This window comes from Magnolia sinica, chromosome 2, assembly GCF_029962835.1.
Source record: "Magnolia sinica isolate HGM2019 chromosome 2, MsV1, whole genome shotgun sequence".
Taxonomy (NCBI): domain Eukaryota; kingdom Viridiplantae; phylum Streptophyta; class Magnoliopsida; order Magnoliales; family Magnoliaceae; genus Magnolia; species Magnolia sinica.
The window spans coordinates 89167503-89193535 of NC_080574.1; the positions used below are offsets into that span (position 1 = coordinate 89167503).

Genomic DNA, 26033 nt, shown 5'->3' on the forward strand with positions numbered 1-26033 from the left:
AAAATGAGACATATATGGACTTCTATACAAAATTAAATGATATGGTTAATTCTATGTCGGGTCTTGGTGAAAGTATTCCTGAAAGCAAGATTTGTGCAAAAATATTAAGATTATTGCCTGAAAGGTTTAATTTTAGGGTTACTGCTATATAAGAATTGAAGGATACCAACAAAATGAAGGTTGAAGAATTAGTTTGATTTCTCCAAACTTATGAGTTGAATTTCAAAGCTCTAAAGAAAAAGTCCATTGCCCTCAAATCCTCTAAGTCCAAATTAAAGGTATTAAATGAAAATTTAGATAATAAGAAAAATGAGGATGATATGGCATTGTTAGCAAAGGAATTTTATAAAAATTTTAAAAATAAAAGGAAAAATGATTTTTAAACACTTTTTGACAAGAGAAAAGGAAATTCAAGCTACTGGAAATCAAAATCTTAAGACACCTAATGCTACAATTGCTCTGAGTTTGGGCATCTTGCTTCAAAATGTCCTAAAAGGGATAAATTAAAGAGAAAGGGCATGATTGCTACTTGGGATGAATCCTCTGAATCTAAAACTAATTCAAAAATTGATGAATCAGACCAACAAAATGCAAAAGAACATAAATGCCTTTGTGACTATAGCTAGAGTCACTACTTGAGAAGATTCCGAAACATCTGATTATGAAACTCTTGAAAGTGACTCTAAAAATTAAGGTCTTCAAGAAGCTTACGTTGCTCTTTTTAGAGAAAGTTACAAAATTATAGAAAAAAATGAAAACTCAAAAGAAAAAATGTGAGGAATTGCAATTAGAACATGAAAAGGTTGTCTTGGAAAAATCTGACTTTTTTATTTTTAAATTGTTTTGAAAAATTAAAACTAGATTTAAGTTTGAAAAATATATACAGAATTGCAAAATCTTAAATATGATTATGAGAAATTGAAAAATGAAGTTTCTTCATTTAAGAGTTTAAAGAATACTTGAAAGTACACCTAAGGAGATCAAAAACTTGAAAAATTACTTACTTTATCTCACCGATAAAACTTGAAAAATTACTAACTTCATCTCGTCGGTATGGTGATAAGTCTGGCATTGGTTATAACGGATATAATAATCTTAAGCCTAAGACTTCTACTCCTACTTTTGTGAAAGGAGAATCTTTGAACTCTAAAGCCTAAACTTTGAATGAGTTTGATCGCAAGAAGAATATTTTTTAAAATACAAAATCCTTTTAAGAATTTTCTAAGGAGAAAAACTTTACCAATAACCACAAAAATCAAAGGAGAAAAATTAACAATCCTCCTCCTACTGATAAGACTTGCTCAAAGAGTTGTTGAAATCCAACTTAAGTAAGAAAGGAGTAAACAGAAATAGGAGAAACCCTAACTCCCAAAAAGAACATAAGGAAAGAGACCCTCCAAAGCCTATAACCGTCATGAAGTGGGTTCTAAAGGTAATGTGTCTTGTTATCCACACAACTTTTAAAGCAAATAGTCATTCAAGATGGTATCTGGATAGTGGATGTTCTAGACATATGACAGGTGATAATGCCATTCTTTCAAATATCAACCAAATTGGCGGTGGCTCAGTTACATTCGGAGATGGTAGCAACTGTAAGATCATTGGTAAAGGTAATGTACATCTTCTTAACTTACCTATATTTAAAAGTGTTTTATATGTTGAAGGATTGAAGCATAACCTTCTTAATATATCTTAAATCTATGACAATAATCGTAGTGTAAAATTTTCTTATTATGGATGTGAGATATCAAAAAAAGGACATGTAATATTAAATGGTTGCAAAACTTCTGAAAATTGCTATACTATTGATGCCACTTGCTCAACAAACCATTCATGTTACATGGTCTAAATAGATGAGATTGGATTATGGCACCAACATTTTGGGCATGTAAATTATAGAGATCTTTATAAATTAAGCAAAAGAGATCACTTGTGAGGCTTACTCAAATTGAGATAAAAATAAAATAAAGTATGTGGTGCTTGTCAGGTTGGCAAGTAAATTAGGACTTGTCACAAGAAAGTAGACTCCTTAGGCACTAATAAACCTCTGAACTTCTCTACATGGACTTAGTTGGACCAATAAGAATGGAGATTAGACGATGAAATAAATACTTCATAGTCGTAGTTGATGACTACACAAGATACTCTTGGGTAGCATTCTTGAGAGAAAATTCGGATGCTTTTGACGATGTCAAAAAGCTAATTAAAAGCATCCTGACTGAAAATGAACTTTTTGTAGTTAGAAGAAGAAGTGATCATGGGACAGAATTTGAAAATAACAATTTTGAAAATACTGCAATGGCCATGGTATATTACATGAATTTTTGGCTCTTAAAACACCTTAAAAAATGGAGTCACTGAAAGAAAGAATAGAGTGTTACATAAAATGGCTAGTGTATTGTTGAATAGTATGAAATTGCTTAAATATCTATGGGCTGAAGCTATGAATGCTGTCTGCTATATAATTAACCATGTTTATATAGGAGCTGGAAAAAATAAAATAGCATATAAAATGTGGTTTGAGAAAAAGCCAAGTGTAAAATATTTCCTTACCTTCGGAAGCAAGTGTTACATTTTACGTGACCATGAAAATTTAAAAAAAATTGATGCAAAAAGTGATGAGAAAATATTCTTGGGATATGCAGTAAATAGTCGTACATATCATGTTCTAAACAAATGAACTAGGGTAATTCAAGAATCGATAATTGTTGTAATTGATGATCATTCAATCAATCACAGTCTTTACTGAGATGATAGTGATTGTGATATTATTATGATTAATCAAAGTGAACCATCATCCAAATTAGATTCTACTGATTTAAGGTTGGTAAAAGGCCATCCAATTAATTAAACACTTGATAACCCTCTTTCTAGTGTTCAAATCAGAAGACAATTAGAAAATATTCGTAATCATGTTTGCTTAACTTCCCAAATGGAACCGGCTAGCGTAAATGAAGGATTGGCTGATGAAAGTTGGATTTTAGCTATGCAAGATGAATTGAATTAATTTGTAAGAAATGATGTGTGGTATATTGTTCCTAAACCTTCTGATAAATATGTTATTGGAATCAAGTGGATTTTTAAAAATAAATCAGATGAGCTTAGAAATATTATTAGAAATAAGGCACGATTAGTTGTGCAATGCTGTACTTAAATAGAAAGAATTGATTATGATGAAACCTTTGCACCGGTTGCTCACCTTAAATCTATCACATTATTTACTTTTGTTGTTTACTATAAAAATTTTAATATTTATCAAATGGATGTTAAGAGTGTTTTTCTAAATGGTGACTTGAATGAGGAAGTATGTATTGAACAACTTAAGGGTTTTGAAGGTCCCAAACTTCCTGATCATGTGTTCCGTCTTAAGAAAGCCTTATATGGTTTGAAACAAGCTCCTAGATACTTGTATGAGGTAGACATTTGGTAAAAGGTTTGGATTTGAAAAATGTAGACATTTTAATACTCCTATGAGTACAATACTCATATTATCTAAGGATGAATCAGGTAAAAGTGTTGATACTTGTCTTTATCGAAACATGGTTGGTAACTTACTTTATTTAACTGCTAGTAGATCTGATATATCATTTAGTATTGGTATTTGTGCTAGATATCAATCTGATCCTAAAGAATCACATTTCTCAGCTATTAAATGCATAATTAGATATGTTGCATGCACTACTAATCTTAGTCTATGGTATTCACATGATACATGTATTCAAATAATAGGATATACTGATGCTGATTGGGTAGAAAATATCGATGATAGAAAATCCGCTAGTGGTGGATGTTTCTACATTGGAAATTGTCTGATCTCCCGAATGAGCAAAAAGTAAAACTTAGTATCCTAATCTACTGCGTAAGTGGAATATATTGCTGCAGGAAATGTTTTTACTTAGCTTATGTGGATGAAACGAATGCTTGCTAATTATGACATAATTCATAATACAATGAATTTGTACTGTGATAACACCGGTGCAATTAATATATCTAAAAATCCTATCCAACACTCGTACTAAACATGTTAACATAAGACATCACTATATACGAGAGTTAGTTGAAGAAAGACTATTATGCTGAAATACATTCAAACTAATAAGCAACTTGTAGATATACTAACTAAGCCACTCGACAGTGTTAAAATTTCTAATTTAAGATATAATATTGGCTTGTGTTTTATGTAATTATCTTCTTAAATTTAATATATATATATATATATATACATACTTTCCCTTTTCTTTCAACTATATTTATTTTTGGGTTTTAAAATAAAAAAAATAATATGAGGATGATTCAGACTATCGTCCTTCTAGTTTTGATGAGAGATTGTCTTCTTTAGAGCTTAGGATGGATTTGTTGCATGTTTCTTAAGAAGCTCTAGCTTTAAATTAAAAGCTTAATATGAAGTACATGAAAAAGTACTTTCATCATTTAAGCAAGAGCTTGAAGATCATTGATCCCAAGATGCTTGTTCCATCTTCATCTGAATCTAAATGATTTGTATTAATTTAAGTTTCTGACTTGGATTACTTATTTCATATTTTCAGACTTTTGATCATATTAACTTGAACTGCTTGGTTAATTAATGAACATTAATATAGTTAATGCTTAATATTTGATATTACTGCTTCTTATGTGTTTCTTAAATTTTATATTCCTTTATCAAATTGTGACAAAAACGTGGGAGAGATCATATTTATGTGGAAAATAAGATTGTTTTGAGTATATTTCTTTGGGAACGCAGGGGGAGAATACAACAAAATTCTTCATGATTTGATTTGAAGCCTTTAGTATTTTGATTCTGGTTGTTGAGTCTTTATAATAATTGAGTATTTGTAATGTAATGAGTGTAATGTGGAATGTGATGTATATGTAATGTTTTGTCACGATATTGACAAAGGGGGAGATTGTAAGTGCTAATGTTTGAAGCACACAAGTAGTTATCAAATTTCGTAGACAAATTGCATAGTATATGAAACTTCAACACACTTTAACTCTCTTCGATATTTCAAGACTAGAGCGTAACTCAACATCTCCAGAGTAGAAGGCTCAGAACATTTTCAAGACAAGGATCATTTATATGCCAATTTACAGGTAAAAATGACTTTGAAAAGACCCTATGATAAAGTGCATCATTATGGTTTTTTAAGCTTTTAACTTTATTTCGTCAAGAAACGAATGTGTTTCGATAGGAGAATTATTGTAAGACCCGACCCAAGTTCTTGCATGTGCATGTGTGTGTGAGTATGTATTTCATTTCTTGTGGTCCCATGGTCCTACCAGTCAAATTTCGACGACCCACGACCCTTAGATTGTGTTTGTGGTCATCCTTGAGTCCGGTCATGTAGACTCGACTCAGATCGACCCGAGACCTATGCCACCTTGTTCGCATCGTCGTTGCAGTTACAACGACATGTCTTATGCATCTGTTGAGGGTCAAATATTGCATATCAGACCCCAGTTATTGCCAGGATTTACAAACATAGTATTGTTTAACGGCCTGATTTAATCATGTTTGTGATGCAGGGCGTATTCACGAGCACGGACTGGAAAGGGTACTGAAAGCATGGATTTAATAGGTCTAAAGTCACCAAGGCAAGCGATGGACCCCAGGAAACCAAGATAGACGGATGTGCGCGCCAGGGATTCGAGAAAATCGAGAAACTAATGCTCAAGTAGCCTGAAATTGGTACAGAATACAAGATCACAGGGTTCCCATCATCTGTTCGGTTCGAAACTCCATACGTGGCTTGAGGACCATAAATTAACCGTACACGTCAAATTTCATCTGTTCAGTACTTATGGAAGTGGCCCAACGCTCAAAGCAGCCCATAAACCATTGATTTTGGGCCCACCTGAGATCTTGATATGCCTAAAATTTGGTCTCAACGCCTTAAATTATGAGAAGAACCAAATGGACGGAGCGGATTTATTACATGTATCAAGGTGGGACCCATTTTTATGAGAGAAAGTACACACTACATGTGCACTAGAAGTGCACCGGACGGAGAGTCCGGTCCAACCACGGACTGACCCGAAGTCCGTTTATTTAAAAGAAACAGCGTCCGACGCTGATTCGACGGACGATCGTTGTGGGCCCCACTCGCTCCTCAGTTCGATGATCCAAACCGTCCACTTGACGTAGGAGATGGCCAAGAACAATGCCTAGGTGTCCTTTTTCTACCATGCACGCAGCTTCACGATCCCAGCCGTTCAACGCAAGATGAACGGTGAAACACCAAGTCTTGTGGGCCGCAATGGAATCAAACAGGTCTCGTCCGTCCCCAACGGTTTTTCGACGTGATTCGAATGGACGGAGTGGATTTTCGACTCGGCCTCCACAAAAGGCCCACCGACCTTCACAGCGACGTGTGCGCGAGCTCTGTTCCGCAGCAGAGGTTGCGGTTGATTCAGGTGGGCCACCAGCGCTGATCATATTGACGATCTGGACCGTCCATGATGTCCGGAGGGGGGATGAGACCCTCGCCAAGGTCGCCTTTTGGCCCTACGTCCATGGTTGCATGTGCAAACAAAACAACAACTTTGTTGTTTTTCTCGGCGGCGAAACATCTCTGCTGTGCGTAGAGAAAGTTTCTGCAGCTGGCTCGTCTGCGGACTCCAGCTCTCCACCGGTCCTGGCTGCGTCAGGAGTGTCTCCGCAACCTATTTCCAGTAGGACTCTACAGCAGCTCTCAGAGGACAGCTCTATAAGGAGGGGAGTGCAGCCAAGAAGAGGGTACAGAGGGTGGTTGCTGCTGCACGTCAGGGAGGAAAAATGGGAAGACAGGTGGGGGCTTTCTGCTATCCACGGCTGGAGAGAGAGAGCACAGGAGCAGGGTTGTGGTTTTGGCTCTGAAGAAAGAGGAGATCGTGTGACGGCGGGCTTGGGTTTGGGCTGGAACGTGAAGACAGGAGAAGGAAAAAAGGAATGCTCTTATTTTCTTTTTCTTATTTTTTTACCGGCTGTTGTTTTTTCCTTTTCTTCTTTCTCTTATGATGCCTAAGGTTATTAGCCTAATCATGTTGGGCTAAACCTCTTAGCTAGGGCTAAGAGGTGAAGCTTGTAGTCTGATGGGAGGGACTTTGCTTGTGCCTATTGTTTAGACTGACTGATGTTGATTTTTATTCAAATTAAAAGAAATACTTTCAGTTATTTTTAATGGTTTGTTGTGACTGAAATTACAATAGATTTGCGATGGTTTTGAGTATTTCTTCCCCTTTTTATGTTTATGAAGTCAGGAAGCCCTGTTGTTCATCATTGTTCCATGGGCATGGTAGGATGACAGTACCCTTCCTGATCTTCATACATTGTTGATTGGTTGGTAATTAGTTTAATCCTGTTGTTTGCTTTGTCTCCTGGGCATAGTTAGATGATGGAATCCATTCTAATTCATATACCTTTCATCTCTTGAAAACCAAATCAAGTAAGTTCAGTTTGAATTCCATAATCCTTGATGCAGGCATAAGATCTCCCTGATCTTTACAAGTGGATCCTCTGAATCCCTAGTTTCCTTCTTCTGAATTCACTAAAGTTTTTATTCCACAATTATTTCTTAAATTCTATTTGGTTTAGATCACATCTTAGTCTAGTTCTAGTTCTACTTGGTTTCAGATAACGTACAGGTATCAGTCCCTATGGATTCGACCTCGGTCTTACCGAGTTTATTACTACATCACAACCCTATACTTGGGGAGTGAACAAGTTTTTGGCGCCGTTGCCGGGGACTGACGGCTACGTTTTTCTGGAATTAATTAGTTTTAGAATTATGTTAGGATTAAGATTTTACTTACTTTAGGATAAAAGTTTTTATTTTATTTTATTCTATTTTTAGAACTTAACCTGTTTTCCTGTTTTGTAGGATCCTGACATAAGCTCTTAAATTGGTAATCCCTTCCTAAATTCTCTACTTTTTCTGTTTTTAGAATTAAGGTTTAAATCTTGGAAATTTTCTAACTCTAGTATTTCTCTATTCGTAGGAAATAGTTTATTTTTTGAAACTTTACTCTTTTGTTTTTAGAAACTAGGTTAGGTATTTCCCTTTTAGAGATTAAACTTCTATTTTTGTTCTCTAGTAACTTTCTAATTTTAACTCTCTTAGAATCTAATTTGTTTCCTAATTTATTTTTAGAATTTTTTGTTTAGAAACTAACCTTCCTATTTTGTAGGCCTTTAAGATAGAAATTTCTAATTAGGTATGCTCCTTCCCTACTTTCTATTTTTCAGTTCTCTTTTAGTATTCTACTTTCTAGTTTAGGTCTTTCCTAATTTATTTTAGAAGTTTCCACTTTCTTTTAGAAATCAGTTTACTTCTATCTTTCTTTTAAAGGATTGTTCTTCTCTTTTTAAAAAAAAAATAAAAAAAATCTAACTTATTTTATTTTATTTTGCAGGTTTTAACTCAGGACTCCAATTTGGTAATTTCTTTCCAACTCTCTCTTTCTTTCTAGATTTTCTTTTCCTTTCTTAGGATTAGGTTTTTAATTGAGGGCTGCGAGTGTTTTCATGCCCAAGTGGGCCCGTGACAACACTCGACGTCTCTTGACTGAAGGAGGATTGGTTGAGGGGTTGACTATCTATCGCAGGACTAGACACCACTCGAAATCCCCTGAGTTAACTGAAGTTATGGCTGAAGACCAACCTCCTCTAGTTCCACCCAGGGTGGAGGATACCCAAGATGAGAATGAGGTGCAACAGGCACCCTCACCTCGTACTTTACGAGATTTTCTACAACCGGCGGGAGTGAGTACCCCCTCATGCATAATTTTCCCTGAAAACACAGGACAAATGGACATCAAGCCAGGAGTTATCCAACTCCTTCCCAAATTCCATGGACTTGAATCAGAGAGTCCATATTTACACTTAAAAGAGTTCGATGAGATTATAGCTACATTATGTTTTCCTAATGTATCTGAGGATACAATTAGGCTAAAACTCTTTCCTTTTTCCTTAAAGAAAGCTAAGACGTGGTTACATTCACTGCGTCCTAGATCCATTGGCACATGGAACGACATGTAGAGGGAATTCATAAAAAAATTCTTCTCACATCATAAAACGATTACCCTCAGAAAAGTGATCATGAACTTTGCCCAAAAGGAAGATGAAACATTCTTCCAATGTTGGGAAAGGTTCAAAGATTTGGTCAGTTCATGCCCACAACACGGATTTGAAACGTGGCGCATTACAAATTTTTTCTACGACGGACTGACATCTTCCATGCGCCAAATGGTCGAGACAATGTGTAATGGAGAGTTCATTAATAAAGATGTCGACGAGGTAAGGGACTACCTCGACAGTTTGGCTGAAAAAACACAATCTTGGGACTATTACCCAAAGTCGAACACCAAGTCTAGGCTGACTCAATTAAAGGAGAAAGGTGGATTATATCTCTTGAAAGAAGAGGATGATCTCAAGTGTAAAGTGACTACGCTCATAAGGAAAGTTGAGACCATGGAAGGAAAGAAGGATAATGTCAATGAAATTGTTTGTGGCATCTGTGATTGCAACATTCACACAACTGAAAACTGTCCTACAATACCTGCCTTTCGAGGAGTGTTGAATGAACAAGCCAATGCCGTAAACAACTATCAAAGACCTTTTACTGGACCTAACTCTAATACATACAATCCTGGCTGGAAAAATCATCCAAACTTTAGTTGGAGGAATGGACAAACGGCGACTCCTCCAGGTTTCTTCAATTAAAATCCAAATCAAGTGAAACCTCAAGAGGAACCGGTTCAAAATCCCATACAAGAGCTGGCTCAGGCAATGCGGGGAATTACAGATTTTATGCAAAAGATAGATTCTCATATGACGGTTATAGAAAAGGGGATGCTTCCTGCACAACCTCTCCCCAATCCTAAACCGCAGTACGAGATTAATGATCCCAGCTCTTCAAATCAGATGGGGCACGCTAAATCCATCACCACTCTTAGGAGTGGAAAGATCATTGATAAAACTCTTCCGGTTAGGCCCGAAAAGCCTCAAGAACCAGAAGAGGACAACAATGATGGATCCAGTGAGGCCCCACAAAAATTAGAACCGGAACTTCTAGAGAAGCCAGTTGCTCCATTCCCCCAATGGTTGGTTTCACCAAAACCTCTCTCTAACTCTCAGGATATCCTAGAGGTGTTGAAACAGGTGAAAGTCAACATTCCTCTACTTGATGTCGTTAAACAGATACCTTCATATGCCAAATTTCTGAAAGACTTATGCACGACCAAAAGATGAAAAATTATTCAAAAGAAAATCTTCTTGACTGAGAAAGTGAGTGCTATCCTGAAGCAAGACGTGCCGCAGAAATTCAAGGATCCCGGTAGCCCAACCATATCATGTGTAATCGGGAACCATCGAATTGATCACGCACTTCTTGACTTAGGAGCGAGCGTCAATCTGATTCCCTACTCGGTATACAAACAGTTAGGTTTGGGTGAATTGAAACCCGCCCTAACCACACTACAACTTGCTGATCGCTCTGTTCGTGTACCAAGAGGGATAATTGAGGATGTGTTAGTCCAGGTCGATAGATTTTACTACCCTGTAGATTTTATCATCCTGGACACCGAACCCATCAATAACATGAGCACTCAGATTCCCATCATTCTTGGTCGCCCATTCCTTGCCACGTCAAATGCAATTATCAATTGCAGGAATGGTGTCATGACTATGTCTTTTGGAAATTTAACATTGGAGTCAAACATTTTTTTCAATAACGGCAGCAACTCAGAGGATAATGACGATTTCCACGACATTAACATGATTGACTCTTTCGTGGAAGATACGACACCGCTGACCTTATCCTCCGACCATCTGGAGACGTGCCTGGCCCACTCCCATGATTTTGATGATGACATGATTAGGGAGACGTGTGCCTTGCTTGATACTGCACCGGTACTTGAAGTTAACTGGTGGAGGCCACAATTGGAAGAATTGCCACAAACCGATGTAGTGCCTCTACCGTCTAACCTCAAGCTGCCGAAGCTTGACCTAAAACCTTTGCCCTCTGATTTGAAATATGCCTATTTAGGTCAAGATGAGACATACCCGGTGGTGATCTCTGCCCACCTAGAGAAAGAACAGGAGAGTATGCTCATATCTACTCTCATTGAGCATAAAGGAGCCCTGGGATGGACGATAGCGGACCTCAAGGGAATCGATCCCTCGATTTGTACTCACCGCATATATCTTGAGGATAATGCAAAAACCGCTCAGCAACCACAACGTAGACTAAATCCAAACATGAAGGAAGTTGTTAAGGTCGAGGTTCTTAAACTATTGGACATGGGTATCATATACCCTATATCTGATAGTGAATGGGTGAGTCCAACTCAAGTGGTCCCTAAGAAGTCCGGAATCACCATCGTAGCCAATGCCAATAATGAACTCGTGCCAACTAGAGTCACTACTGGTTGGAGAATGTGCATTGACTACAGGAAGTTGAATACCGTCACGAGGAAAGACCACTTTCCTTTACCATTCATTGATCAGATCCTGGAAAGGTTAGCTGGTCATTCCTATTACAGTTTCCTTGACGGGTATTCGGGCTACAACCAGATAGAGATAGCCCCTGAAGACCAGGAAAAGACCACATTTACATGTCCCTACGGCACCTTTGCCTATCGAAGGATGCCATTCGGACTATGTAATGCCCCTGCCACTTTTCAGCGATGTATGCTTAGTATTTTTTCTGAATGGTGGGGCAATATCTAGAGATCTTCATGGATGACTTCTCTGTTTATGGTCCATCTTTCAGCAAATGCTTGGAAAGTCTTAAATGTGTGCTGAAAAGATGTGAAGAAAAGAACTTGGTACTTAATTGGGAGAAGTGCCATTTCATGGTTCAGAAGGGAATTGTCCTTGGGCATATCATCTCATCCAAGGGAATCGAGGTAGATAAGGTAAAAATCGATCTTATCTCTAACCTACCTCCACCCAAGAACATCAGAGACGTGCGATCCTTCTTAGGACACGCAAGATTTTACAGGCGATTCATAAAGGACTTTAGTCTCCTCTCTCGTCCTTTATGCACTCTTCTTCAAAAGGATGCTCCGTACGAGTGGACTGAGCAATGCCAGGAAGCTTTTACCAAGCTTAAGGGCACGTTAACCACTGCACCTATCATGCAGCCACCCGACTGGAGCCTTCCTTTTGAACTTATGTGCGACGCTTCTGATTATGCTCTTGGGGCGGTCCTAGGCCAGAGAAAAGATAAGAGGCCCTACGTCATTCATTACCCGAGTAGGACTCTAAATCCTGCCCAAGTGAACTACTCGACTACGGAAAAGGAACTCTTAGCCGTAGTGTTCGCCTTGGACAAATTTAGGTCTTACCTGATTGGATCCAAGATCATTATCTATACAGATCATGCGGCACTGAAGTATCTTCTTTCTAAGAATGATTCTAAGCCCCGTTTGATACGATGGATCCTTCTACTCCAAGAATTTGATTTGGAAATTAAAGATAAAAAGGGAGTAGAGAACGTAGTGGCCGATCACCTTTCTCGCCTTAATACCTCTGAGTCCCTTGAGACGACTCATATCAATGACATGTTCCCTGATGAACAACTGTTCAGAGTCTCCCATTCACCTTGGTTTACTGATATTGCTAATTATCTTGCTACAGGTGCCATACTGACACAGTGGACTGCGCAAGATAAGAAGAAATTCTTCACCGAGGTGCGCAACTTTTTCTGGGATGATCCTTACTTATTTAAATATTGCCCAGACCAAATCCTAAGGAGATGTGTACCAGACGATGAGCATCAGAGCGTCATCTCCTTCTGTCACTCACAGGCCTGTGGTGGTCACTTTTCTGCTAAAAAGACCACGGCCAAGATTCTGTAGTGTGCCTTTTACTGGCCCACTATGTTTAGGGACACTCATGAGTTTTGCAAAGCTTGCGAGCGTTGTCAGAAATTGGGAGCATTGTCCCGTCGAAATATGATGCCTTTGAATCCCATCCTTATCATTGAAGCATTTGATTGCTGGGGCATCGATTTCATGGGACCATTCCCCCAATCGTTTGGAAATCTGTATATTTTGCTCGCCGTGGATTATGTCACTAAATGGGTCGAAGCGATTCCATGTCGAAAGAATGACCATTGCATGGTCATTAAATTCCTAAAAGAAAACATCCTTTCTCGATTCGGAACGCCTCGAGCCATCATTAGTGATGGGGGCTCACACTTTTGTAATAGACCATTCGAGAGCTTAATGAAGAAATACGGTATCTCTCATAAGGTGAGCACCCCGTACCACCCACAGACAAGTGGGAAAGCTGAGATTTTTAATAGAAAAATTAAACACATTTTGGAGAAAACGGTTAACCCTGACCGTAAGGATTGGTCAATCCGATTGACCGATGCCTTATGGGCATACCGTACTGCCTTTAAAACCCCTATTGGAATGTCTCCCTTTAGACTTGTCTATGGGAAGGCTTGTCACTTGCCTGTGGAGCTGGAACATAAAGCGTACTGGGCGATCAAAAATCTCAATTTCAATCTGGACAACGCTGGCTCGCTACGCAAACTTCAATTGAATGAACTGGAGGAAATCCGGAATGATGCGTACGATAATTCGAGAATTTACAAGGACAAGATGAAAGCATTTCATGACCAACACATTTTGCGAAAATCATTCACACCTGGTCAGAAGGTCCTTTTGTACAATTCTTGATTACATCTCTTTCCGGGTAAGCTTCGATCTCGTTGGACCGGCCCTTACATTGTTGTCACTGTTTTTCCGCATGGAGCCGTTGAGATAAGAGATCCCGATAATGGCAAGGAGTTTAAAGTCAATGGACATCGATTGAAACCATTTTTCGAGAAATTTGATTCAGAGGACATGTCCATGCCTCTGACTGATCCTGTTTACCAGGATTGATCTCCTAGTCTGATGGAGGTATAGGTAAGTTTCCCGCTTTCATAGGCCTTTATGCTGTTTTAGGGTAGACGGTAAACTTAGCACTCCTGGGAGCCAACCCAGCTTTTCATTCCATTTCATTTTCCTAGTTAGTTAGTTCAATGTTTGTAGGTAACATTACTGCAAACCTTCACGAGACTATAACTCGTCCACTAGGGGCAACCTAGGGGTTTAAAGGCTTGTTGCATACGCTAAATGCAATCGAGAGCACCTATGAAAGTGGTGTAGGTAGGATTTCATTTTTGTTATTTTTATTTTATTTTTGTTGGTTTCTCTCTTGTGCTGACTCGCTCTTACGTAGATATCTTTGGAAAGCCTCTTGATTCTTTCATCCAGGTATTATCTTTCCATCACTTCTCATTTACTTATTTTGTCCCAGGTGCATCGCATGCTTATTTCTTTTACATTGAGGACAATGTAGATTTTAGGTTGGGGGTGGGAGATTAGGTCTCCTAATCTGTATTTTCTTAGTCTTGAGCAGAAATTGTGAAAATTTTTAAATTTTTATAGAATTTCGTATGAATTCGAAGCGATTTTGATGACCATCTTGGATTTAGAATTACAAGATAAGTGATGTTGGAATTTATGACTCTTGGATTCAACTATTTGTTAGATTTCAGAGTTAAGTTAGAACTATTAATCCATGATTAGAAATTTTAAACATTGATTGAATCATAATTTTACATGTCACATCTCGCTTACACATTAAGGTTTCATTTGATATTGAAGGATTAATTTGGCGATCACTAGGCTTGAAAGGAACCAACTTGAGAAATTGAAAAGATTGGGCAAATGGTTTTCATCATAGGTTTGCTCCCTACAGGTGAAGGTTTGATTCCCCAAGGTTGACATTCATAAACTTTTTGGCGACCGGTCTTTACCATAGGTTTGCTCCCTATAGGTGTAGATTCGATTATCCTCCTTGGCTGTACTTTTAAGCAAGTTGACATAGTGTGAAAATCATCAAAAGCTGAAAGAATGAATCAAGCTTTGGTTTAGGTGTTGGTTATCATGAATTCTCTTGTGGCTACTAATGATATCCTGAAATAGAGGAGTGAAATTTAAATGGTGTTAAGCTGAGATTACACTATACACTCATGAAACTCAATATTTAGAATCATTCTAATTAATGGATTAATATTTGAGCTTGATTATGAAGGTTATCGTGAGCCTGATTTTAGGAGAAAGTAATGCCAACATTCATGAATCTTAATTTGAGTATCTGAATTGTTTTTCATAAATCTCTTGAGTTTGTAGAAATTGTCCTGTAATTCTGAAATTATTTTTCGCATACTTTGCTCGGGACTAGCAAAATGCTGGTTGGGGGTTGTGTTGAGGGTCGAATATTGCATATCAGACTCCAGTTATTACCAGGATTTACAAACATAGTATTGTTTAACGGCCTGATTTAATCATGTTTGTGATGCAGGGCATATTCACGAGCACGGACTGGAAAGGGTACTGAAAGCATGGATTTAACAGGTCTAAAGTCACCAAGGCAAGCGACGGACCCCAGGAAACCAAGATAGATGGATGCGCGCGCCAGGGATTCGAGAAAATCGAGAAACTAATGCTCAAGTAGCCTGAAATTGGTACAGAATACAAGATCACAGGGTTCCCATCATCTGTTCGGTTCGAAACTCCATACGTGGCTTGAGGACCATAAATTAACCGTACACATCAAATTTCATCTGTTCAGTACTTATGGAAGTGGTCCAACGCTCAAAGCAGCCCATAAACCATTAATTTTGGGCCCACCTGAGATCTTGATATGCCTAAAATTTGGTCTCAACGCCTTAAATTATGAGAAGAACCAAATGGACGGAGCGGATTTATTACATGTATCAAGGTGGGACCCATTTTTGTGAGAGAAAGTACACACTACATGTGCATGAGAAGTGCACCGGACGGAGAGTCCAGTCCAACCACGGACTGACCCGAAGTCCGTTTATTTAAAAGAAACGGCGTCCGACGCTGATTCGACGGACGATCGTTGTGGGCCCCACTCGCTCCTCAGTTCGATGATCCAAACCGTCCACTTGACGTAGGAGATGGCCAAGAACAATGCCTAGGTGTCCTTTTTCTACCATGCACGCAGCTTCACGATCCCAGCCGTTCAACGTAAGATGAACGGTGAAACACCAAGTCTTGTGGGCCGCAATGGAATCAAACCGGTCTCGTCCGTCCCCAACGGTTTTTCGACGTGATTCGAATGGACGGAGTGGATTTTCGACTCGGCCTCCACAAAAGGCCCACCGACCTTCACAGCGACGTGTGCGCGAGCTCTGTTCCGCAGCAGAGGTTGCGGTTGATTCAGGTGGGCCACCAGCGCTGATCATATTGACGATCTGGACCGTCCATGATGTCCGGAGGGGGGATGAGACCCTCGCCAAGGTAGCCTTTTGGCCCTACGTCCATGGTTGCATGTGCAAACAAAACAATAACTTTGTTGTTTTTCTCGGCGGCGAAACATCTCTGCTGTGCGTAGAGAAAGTTTTCGCAGCTGGCTCGTCTGCGGACTCCAGCTCTTCACCTGTCCTGGCTGCGTAAGGAGTGTCTCCGCAACCTATTTCCGGTAGGACTCTACAGCAGCTCTCGGAGGACAGCTCTATAAGGAGGGGAGTGCAGCCAAGAAGAGGGTACAGAGGGTGGTTGCTGCTGCACGTCAGGGAGGAAAAATGGGAAGACAGGCGGGGGCTTTCTGCTATCCACGGCTGGAGAGAGAGAGAGAGAGCACAGGAGCAGGGTTACGGTTTTGGCTCTGAAGAAAGAGGAGATCGTGTGACGGCTGGCTTGGGTTTGGGCTGGAACGTGAAGACAGGGAGAAGGAAAAAAGGAATGCTCTTATTTTCTTTTTCTTATTCTTTTACCAGCTGTTGTTTTTCCTTTTCTTCTTTCTCTTATGATGCCTAAGGTTATTAGCCTAATCATGTTGGGCTAAACCTCTTAGCTAGGGCTAAGAGGTGAAGCTTGTAGTCTGATGGGAGGGACTTTGCTTCTGCCTATTGTTTAGACTGACTGATGTTGATTTTTGTTCAAATTAAAAGAAATACTTTCAGTTATTTTTAATGGTTTGTTGTGACTGAAATTACAATAGATCTGCGATGGTTTTGAGTATTTCTTCCCCTTTTTATGTTTATGAAGTCAGGAAGCCCTGTTGTTCATCATTGTTCCATGGGCATGGTAGGATGACAGTACCCTTCCTGATCTTCATACATTGTTGATTGGTTGGTAATTAGTTTAATCCTGTTGTTTGCTTTGTCTCCTGGGCATGCTTAGATGATGGAATCCATTCTAATTCATATACCTTTCATCTCTTGAAAACCAAATCAAGTAAGTTCAGTTTGAATTCCATAATCCTTGATGCAGGCATAAGATCTCCCTGATCTCTACAAGTGGTTCCTCTGAATCCCTAGTTTCCTTCCTCTGAATTCACTAAAGTTTTTATTCCACAATTATTTCTTAAATTCTATTTGGTTTAGATCACATCTTAGTCTAGTTCTAGTTCTACTTAGTTTCAGATAACGTACAGGTATCAGTCCCTGTGGATTCGACCTCGGTCTTACCGAGTTTATTACTACATCACAACCCTATACTTGGGGAGTGAACAGCGTCCATCCGATATATGGATCGAAAGTTATGAACATTGCATAATATGGCCCTTAATCATGTGACCCACTTTTGTGTAAGCATGTGGACCACTTCCTTGGCACAAGTCCCTATACACACTACACACACCACACAAATTCTATGGAAAACACCACCCACCTCAACACATACTACACAAGCCTAGTCTAAAGCCTAAGCATTGTAAACTCCTCCCTATGCAATGATGTCCTCTCTTACAAACTCATCATGACCCTTTCTCTCTCTTTATCTTTCTCATTTCCCTCCATTTCCCTTCATTTTCTACCAACTTCTCCCTCTCCCAACATCCATTTCTCTCTCTTTTCTCCAGCCCTCTAATCCCCAACATACTTCCAATCCCACCATTAGAAACAGATCTCCACCATTAAAACCTTTTCTTAGGCTCAAGATCTTTATGGTGATGAAGTTTGGAGGCTTACTTTGCATGTGGGAAAATATAAATTTTTGATTTCTTTCTTGACATTTAATCTTCTCTTTTTTTCATATATGGATTATATAAGACCCACCAACCCATGGTGGGGATCCCATTTGACCCCATGGATGTGGCCCTTTGGCCCATCCTACATGCATGTCATGATACATGATGGGTCATTCTCCATGGACCCCATTATGATGTATTGTATTATCTACTTTATTCCAAGGGCATCTAGACCCTAGAAGTCATGTTGGGATGGCATCCCAACCACCCATTTTAGTCATAGATTATGCATGCATTAGTTTAATGTTGCATGCTCAATCAACATAGTTGTATGGATGAGATTGAATCTTGGGAGGGCCAATTAGTGGCGGGGCCCTACCCGATGTCTGAATTTCCTTTTTCTTCTTCTCTTTTCTCTGATGTGTGGATGATGATATGTGTGTGGCCCACTTGGTGGGCCTAGGACGTCCCAAAAATTTAGCAAGGGTGGGACGCCCCTACCACCTTATTCTATGGTTTTTCGACACCCTAAATTAATGAATGTAAGTGTCCTGACCTTAGTTCATGATATAGAAATGTGTGGGGTCTACTAAGGAAGGCCACACACCCTTTTAATTGCTAAGATTATTGAGATATGGGCTGATATATCCAGCCTTGTATTGCTCTCCAAAAATAAATAAATCTGGACTGTTGCATGGATTGTTATGGTCAATGTTTGGCATGTATTTTGGATCATGATTTCTACTATTTTCTTTATGATTGTGGGGTGTAATATGAACGTGTGGACCCCACCTTGATGTGTGATGGATCACACCTCAAATGGCCCATGAAATGGTACCCAAAAAGGGAAGCCCATAGGGGTGGGCTGTCCACCTTGTTGGACCATCCAACCCACATGTATGGAGGGAAAACACAAATTTCAGCTTGGTTTCTCTGAGGGGTGGGCCACTTTTGTGGACCCCACCTTGCTATATTTTATGGGAAAAATACTAAACATCCATTTTCTCCCTCCTAGATGAAGTTTGGGCCCACCTTATTGGATAACTATTGCATGGACAACAACATTTCACTCTGGACAGATTGTAATTATGAATTAAATTAAAGTATTTTTGAGTATCTAAAAATTTTAAAATTTTGTATAGGTGTGGCCCACCCATGATGGGACTCACCTAACAATTTTTGGGGCCAACGGACCCCTGTGTACACTGTGGCAAGGGCTGGACCAGCCGACCAGGCTGGGACGCTCAGGTCAAACAGATTTTCTGGATAATCTATTTTCTTTAAATTAAATAAAATACTTTTGATTGTCCAAAAATCATAAAATTTTGTTGATATGTGGCCCACTTATGGAAGGACCACCCTATAAATTTTTAGGGCCATAGGACCCCTGTACGTCTTGTGGTGCAGCTTGGAGTTGCCCACCAGGCTGGGACGCCCACGCTGGGGTGTCCAACCTTGGCTAGTTGTCCAGGGCACTTTGTGGGCCCACCTTAATGTATTTTATATGCCACCGTTCATCCATGTGGGTTCCATAGGGGAAGTGATCATCCTCTCCTTTAGTAGCATCCAACTGGGGCCCACGGGATGAGTTTTTAGGCCAAATATCCAGGCTTATAGAGCTGCCTACACATGGGACTCCCAGCCCATTGGGTTGCTATTGGATGTCGAGTCCAGCAACATGTCCCATCTGGTTTATATGTTTAATCTACCCCCTTCATTTTTTGGACCCCCTGTGACATGTCTGGGTCACCTGAAAGTAAAAGGAATATATAAATTAATTTTTGAATTTCCAGCAAGCCAGATTGTGGGTGGGCTAGAGTTTTAGCAATAGGCCCATGGTTGTTACCCATAAATGAATATTTTGGGGTAGCATGGTCCACCAAATTTGAGGAAATTATTACACATATCTTGCCCCATTTTAATTAGATTTTTTATTTGGCTTAATTAGTGCATATTTAGGGCCCATTCCAATTGGGTTTTTATTGGACTAGTCTTCTTAGTTATTTATTGGGTTTTCCTAGGCCCATTGTCTTGAACTTTTTGATAGGCCCATTGGACCGTTGGGGCCTATATTATCATGACATTTTGATGGGATTTATGGGCTAAATACTCAAGTAGTTGGGCCTTTGCTTGCCCATTAAAATAAACCCATACTTGGGCCAAGATGTAAGGCCCAACTCACTTGATTTAAACATGAAATTGCCCATATAGTTGGAATAATGGGCTGCCCAGTAGGCCCACCACAATGATTGGACTCATGATCTTTCTGGTTAGGCCCAAACCTTGCTTGAGGGCCCACCATGTTGCCTATGTATTGGGCTTATTATATGTCCCACTAGGCCATGGATTGCTTGGGCCTTGGACTTTATGCGTAGCGGGCTGCCTTTTGGGACCTAGTTGAGGTTGGATGTCCTCCTTGGTGACCCTAAGGTAGGCCCATAGGGTTCCTATAGGTGGTTGAAGGTCCACCTTGGGCCCTTAATTAGGACCGCTTTCCCTTGGGCTTTATAACTATCTTAGTTTGTGGGCTACCCCAAAATATTGAGCCCCCACTAGAGGACTATTTTTTAGAACACATGTCTATGTATCTAGGCCTTGTCCCTCCTTGGGAAGGAGTATGGTTCCTGTCATCATCATCGAGTAGCACACCTACACCATTATGACCCATATGCATCATCTGCGTGAATGAATTGCATTGTGTGTGGTTGGTGGTTAACTTGATAGAGGGATGGAGTTTCTTCCCTTGTGCACATTGAGTGCTTGAAGCTAGTGCATGATCTATGTGCGTGACTCATGCATTGGCATCGCATTTCATGATGATCTACCCTTGCTTCATCAGGTCCTTGCCTCCATAGGGACATTTGTGGATGGCCGTATGTATGGACATTGGAAATATTACTTGAGCATACAAGGTGCATAGGATCCCCATGGGTAAAAATTTCAAAACTTTCATGGTACCAAGGATCTGCCCCAAAACTGTGACCGAGTGAAAACTATGAGCGCACGAGGGCCTTATACCGTTAGGCCACAAATCCCACTGTCGTGTAGTCGATTGGGTAGGGGTGTGGCCTTACTCACCTGATGCAAGGAGGCATTGCTAGGCTGAGTCTGACCAGCTCGTAAATGGGTCCACTACCATCAAGCCTTGCTGTGATTGGCTGTCCATAGGCGGGTAGTGAGGTCACTTACACTCTTTTAACTGTGCGGGTCTGTAGAGTTGCAATTATCCAGCAGTGTACTAGACCCCAGTGATTTCCTTATGATTTGAAATGTACTTGATATGTGGATTGGCTATGAGCGCTGACATCACTTCACATCACATTTGCATTGGTTACTTAAGCCCCTTCATGCATCGCCTTGGTATGCTGCCCAGTACTCATTCCATTGTATTCATGTTAAGCCTCAGTAAGGCTAGTGATATTATCATTGATCATGTTTTTCCTCCTGTATCTCCTATTATTCTTCTGTGCACCATTGTCACACACCTTCACCACCCTCCAAGCTTCTATAAGCTTATGCGCGATTGATACATGTAGGTGATCCGCAATTGATGCATGTAGGTGATCTTAAATCAGCATCGTAGCAGCAAAGCTTAGATTAGAGTTGAGTCGAGGACTCCCAGTGTTGCAGATCTTCTTCATCCTTTTGCTATCTGATGTATTTCCATTCTTCTATGTACTTGTAAAAGTTTAAATTTTTAGTGGATTTTATGTTGTGTGCCTTTGTTATTCTCAGAGATACTTGCTGTGATCTTGGGTATACTCATATTGAAAATGGTTATACGGTTATGAAAATCCTCCTTGTGGGATCCCAGGATTGGAACCTGCCTCAAGAGCCAAGAATGGGGTACTAAGGAGGTTGTTGTGGCTAGAATCGGCTATCAGGTTCCTTGTGAGTTCGGTTACTGAGTCTGGGGCATGGTAGGAGTTGGTATCAGAGTATAGCAAGTAATTTTGAAATAACTCGGGATAACGTCACATGTCTGTTGAGAGCATAGGACAAGTAGTGTCCTGAGATCCTTCTTTTCACTCCGTATTGAGCCTGTAATTGTCTTGATTCCTTGCATCATCGTTATTTTGTAGACGATGTCGTCTAGATGTAGCACCCGTGGACGAAGCACCCGAGATACTCGTTCTACTCCAGCGCATCCTGCTCCCGTTTTAGAGGATTCGATTCCCTAGGTCCTAATTCACCTTGTTCCTCATGTAGCACCTATTCCTCCAGTTGCTCTAGTTCCCCCACCGGTTCCCCCTTCTCAGCTTGCTGTTCCGGTTACAAAGGCTCCTGTTCCATCAGCCGCACCAGTGCCTCCGCCCGAGCGGACTGCCGCTCCTGCTTTTCCGAATATGCCTATAGGTGTTGAGCATTTTCAGCAGCTGATGCAGTTTGTCGCTACCGCGTTGCAGACTCATCAGCCTATAGATGCTCCAGTATCCGATCAGGGTGATTTGCTTCATGCTAGCGCTATTCTCAGAGAGTTTAGATAGTATGACCCTTCGAGGTTCAGGGGTGAGCCAGACCCATCTGCTGCTGAGGCATGACACACTGAGATCGTGAGGATTTTTGACACTATGTAGTGTCCAGCCGATCAGAGGGTATCCCTTATGACCTATCTCCTTCAGGGTGAAGCCCGTCATTGGTGGTCATCTGTATCCAGGATGGCTGGGCCAAATTTTATTTGGACTTGGAAGGAATTCGTGGTCCATTTTGACTAGAAATTCTTCCCCAAGCATGTTCAGATTTAGAGGGCGATAGAGTTTGAGACCCTAGTTCAGGTGATTTGTCAGTATCACAGTATGAGGCCCGTTTCTTGGCCTTTTCTAGATTTTCTCCGCATCTCACCAGCAATGAGAAGATGAGGGCTTATCGCTTTGTGATTGGCTTGCGTCCTTCCCTTCGTAGCCATGTGGTGGGACATTATTTGGAGACGTTCAATCAGGTTGTTCATCGGGCATTGGTTTATGAGGATTGGGCTATGACCCAGAGGTCGAGAGAGCAGCGTTCCGGTGGAGACCGGAAGAGGAGATCACCATCCGACAGTTTCAGGCAGCACCGTCAACAGAGATGGAGGGGCAGATCAGAGTTTAGACAGCTCGCCGCTTAGACAGTAGCTTCTTCATCATCATCAGCACCGCCAGTCGCTTCATCTTTCAGTCCCTTTTTCGGTGTTTGCTTCGGTTGTGGATAGGCTGGGCATTGGAGGCGTGATTGCCCTCTCCCCATACAATAGCACAGGCCACTGCAGTTGCCTCCTCCTCATCCTCCTTAGCAGCAACAGTAGCTTCCAGCCACCTCTCCTAGGGCTCCTCCTCAGCAGCAGAGGTAGCCAGGTAGACCTCCCCAGTAAAGATAGTAGCGGTAGCTGCAACAGCAGAGGGGATATCCATATGTTCATTCCTTAGGTCGAGTATGTATTGCAGCTCAGCAGGCACAGAATCAGGATCCACAGTCTTCTAGTTTACTCCCCTTACCAGCTCAGGGCCGATTTTATCCCGTGCAGTAGGCGTCAGGCCAGGACCCACAGTCATCAACCAGCGGAGTCGTTGAGGGTATTCTTCTTGTTTTTACTTGCATTGCTTATGTTTTGTTTGATTCTGGTGCCTCCCATTCTTTCATGGCCGAGCAATTTTGCTGATCGACCAGTATTCCGTCGGAGTCCGTATCTAAGACCTTGGCAATTTTGACTCCTATGGGGAAGTCTGTTGTGTTAACCTGTCGTTGCCCTTCTTGTTCGGTGTTAATGGGCGAGATGTTTCTTCTTGCTGATCTACTCATGATGCTAATGACAGGCTTTGATGTTATTCTGGGTATGGACTGACTTACAGAGTATTATACCATCTCGGACTGTGTTGCAAGGACGATTACATTTCATATTCCGGGCTTGCCAGTATTCCAGTTCGTCGCTGAGCCCAGAGGAGAGCCATTATCTAGTTTCTTGGCTTCTGTCATCGAGGATTCTGTGGCAGGGTGTATTGAGCAGTTACCAGTTGCCTGTGAGTACCCAAATGTGTTTCAGGACATCCTAGGTTTCCCGTCACGTCAGCAAGTGGAGTTTTAAACTGATTTGGTGCCCAGTACTGCACCTATCACGAAGGCCCCCTACCGGATGGCACCATTAGAGTTGAGGAAACTGCAGGAGCAGTTGGATGAGCTCTGGGAGCTAGGTTTCATTCATCCTAGCAGTTCGCCTTGGGGGGCCCCGGTATTGTTTTTGAAGAAGAAGGATGGCTCGTTGCGGCTCTATGTAGACTATCATGAGCATAACAGAGTCACCATCAAGAACCGATACCCGCTTCCATATATTGATGATCTGTTTGACTAGTTGTAGGGTGCATAGTATTTTTCCAAGATAGACTTGTGCTCCGGTTACCATCAGATTCGGGTCCGAGAGGAGGACATTCTGAAGACGGCTTTTCGGACACGCTACGGTCACTTCGAGTTCCTGGTCATGTCATTTGGACTGACTAATGCACCTACTGTATTCATGCAGCTGATGAACGAGGTCTTCCAGCCGTTCCTCGATCAGTTCGTGGTGGTATTCATTGATGATATTCTTGTGTATTCGAGGACTTGGGAGGACCATGTTAAGCACCTGCAGATTGTGCTGGAGATCCTCCATACCCACCAGCTGTATGCGAAGCTAGAGAAGTGCACGTTTTGGCAAGAGGAGGTGAAGTTCCTCGGTTACGTAGTGACGAGGGAGGGTGTCACTATGGACCCCTCGAAGGTGGATGTAGTGCATCTATGGGGCCAGCCCACGAATGTGTCCGAGATCTGTAGCTTCCTTGGTCTGACAGGATATTATCGATGGTTTATCGAAGGTTTCTCTCGTATTACAGCACTGCTGACCCGGTTGACGCGGAGGGTCGTCGAGTTCATCTGGAGTGACGCCTTCGAGGAGGCATTTATGGAGTTGAAGGACCACCTCACGTCTGCTCCTGTTCTCACTCTTCCTGATGGGAGTGAGGGTTTTGTTGTATTCATCGATGCTACCAGAGTTGGCTTGGGTGCTGTACTGATGTAGCATGGGAAGCCAGTAGCGTATGCCTCACGCCAGCTCTAGGTCCATGAGCTAAACTACCCCACCCATGATTTGGAGCTTGTAGTGGTCGTCTTCACACTAAAGGTGTGGAGACATTATCTATATGGGGTCAGGTTCGAGCTCTTCTCGAATTACAAGAGCTTAAAGTACCTATTTTCACAGTTCGAGTTGAACCTGCTTCAGAGGTGATGGATGGAGCTGTTGAAGGACTGTGATTTTGATTTTTAGTACCACCCAGGTAAGGAAAATGTGGTGGCGGGCACGCTCAACCGTCAGCCATAAGGCCTAGTGGCACAGATGATGGTGCGAGAGTGGCAGATACTTGAGGATGTTTCAGAGTTTGACTTTGAGTTCAGTTTGCAGTCTTTCATTGTTCAGCTTTCAAGCTTGTCGATTTAACCCTCATTGGTGGCTAGGGTGATCGAGGCTCAGTAGACAGACGAGTTACTTCAAGAGTACTGAGCAGAGACTGCATTTGTGGAGCAGTCAGATTGGCAGATTGGTTTCAATGGTGGATTACGCTTTAGAGGCCGATTGTGTGTCCCAGACGTGCCAGAGTTACGTCTTGATCTGATGGCTGAGGCACACCGATCGAGACTGACTATTCACCCAGGCTCCACGAAGATATATCATGATATGAGGAGGTAGTACTTTTGGCAGGGGATGAAGCACTGGATTGTTAGTTTTGTGGCCGAGTGTGACACATGTTAGCGTGTCAAGGATGATCACCAGAGACCCCCTGGTCCCTTGCAGCCGTTAAGCGTTCCAGTGTGAAAATGGGAGCATGTATCGATGGACTTCATCGCAGGTTTACTGAGGACTCAGCACGGTCACGATACCATCTAGGTTATCATCGATCGTCTGACGAAGTTGACTCATTTCATTCTGGTGCGTGCTTCCTAGTCAATGGACCGGCTTGCAAAAGTGTTCATTGAGGAGATAGTGTGACTGCACGACATCCCAGTTTCGATCATTTCAGATCGAGACTCCAGATTCATGTCTCAGTTT

The 26033-nt window shown here is 41.3% G+C and overlaps 1 non-coding gene across 1 annotated transcript; it reads right to left on the reverse strand.

Annotated features, from left to right (window-relative positions):
• Window positions 1–9058: 9058 nt before the first annotated feature.
• On the reverse strand, window positions 9059–9165 carry LOC131238459 (small nucleolar RNA R71). The gene has a single exon (XR_009167867.1). It is a non-coding gene; the product is annotated as a small nucleolar RNA R71 (small nucleolar RNA).
• Window positions 9166–26033: the final 16868 nt, after the last annotated feature.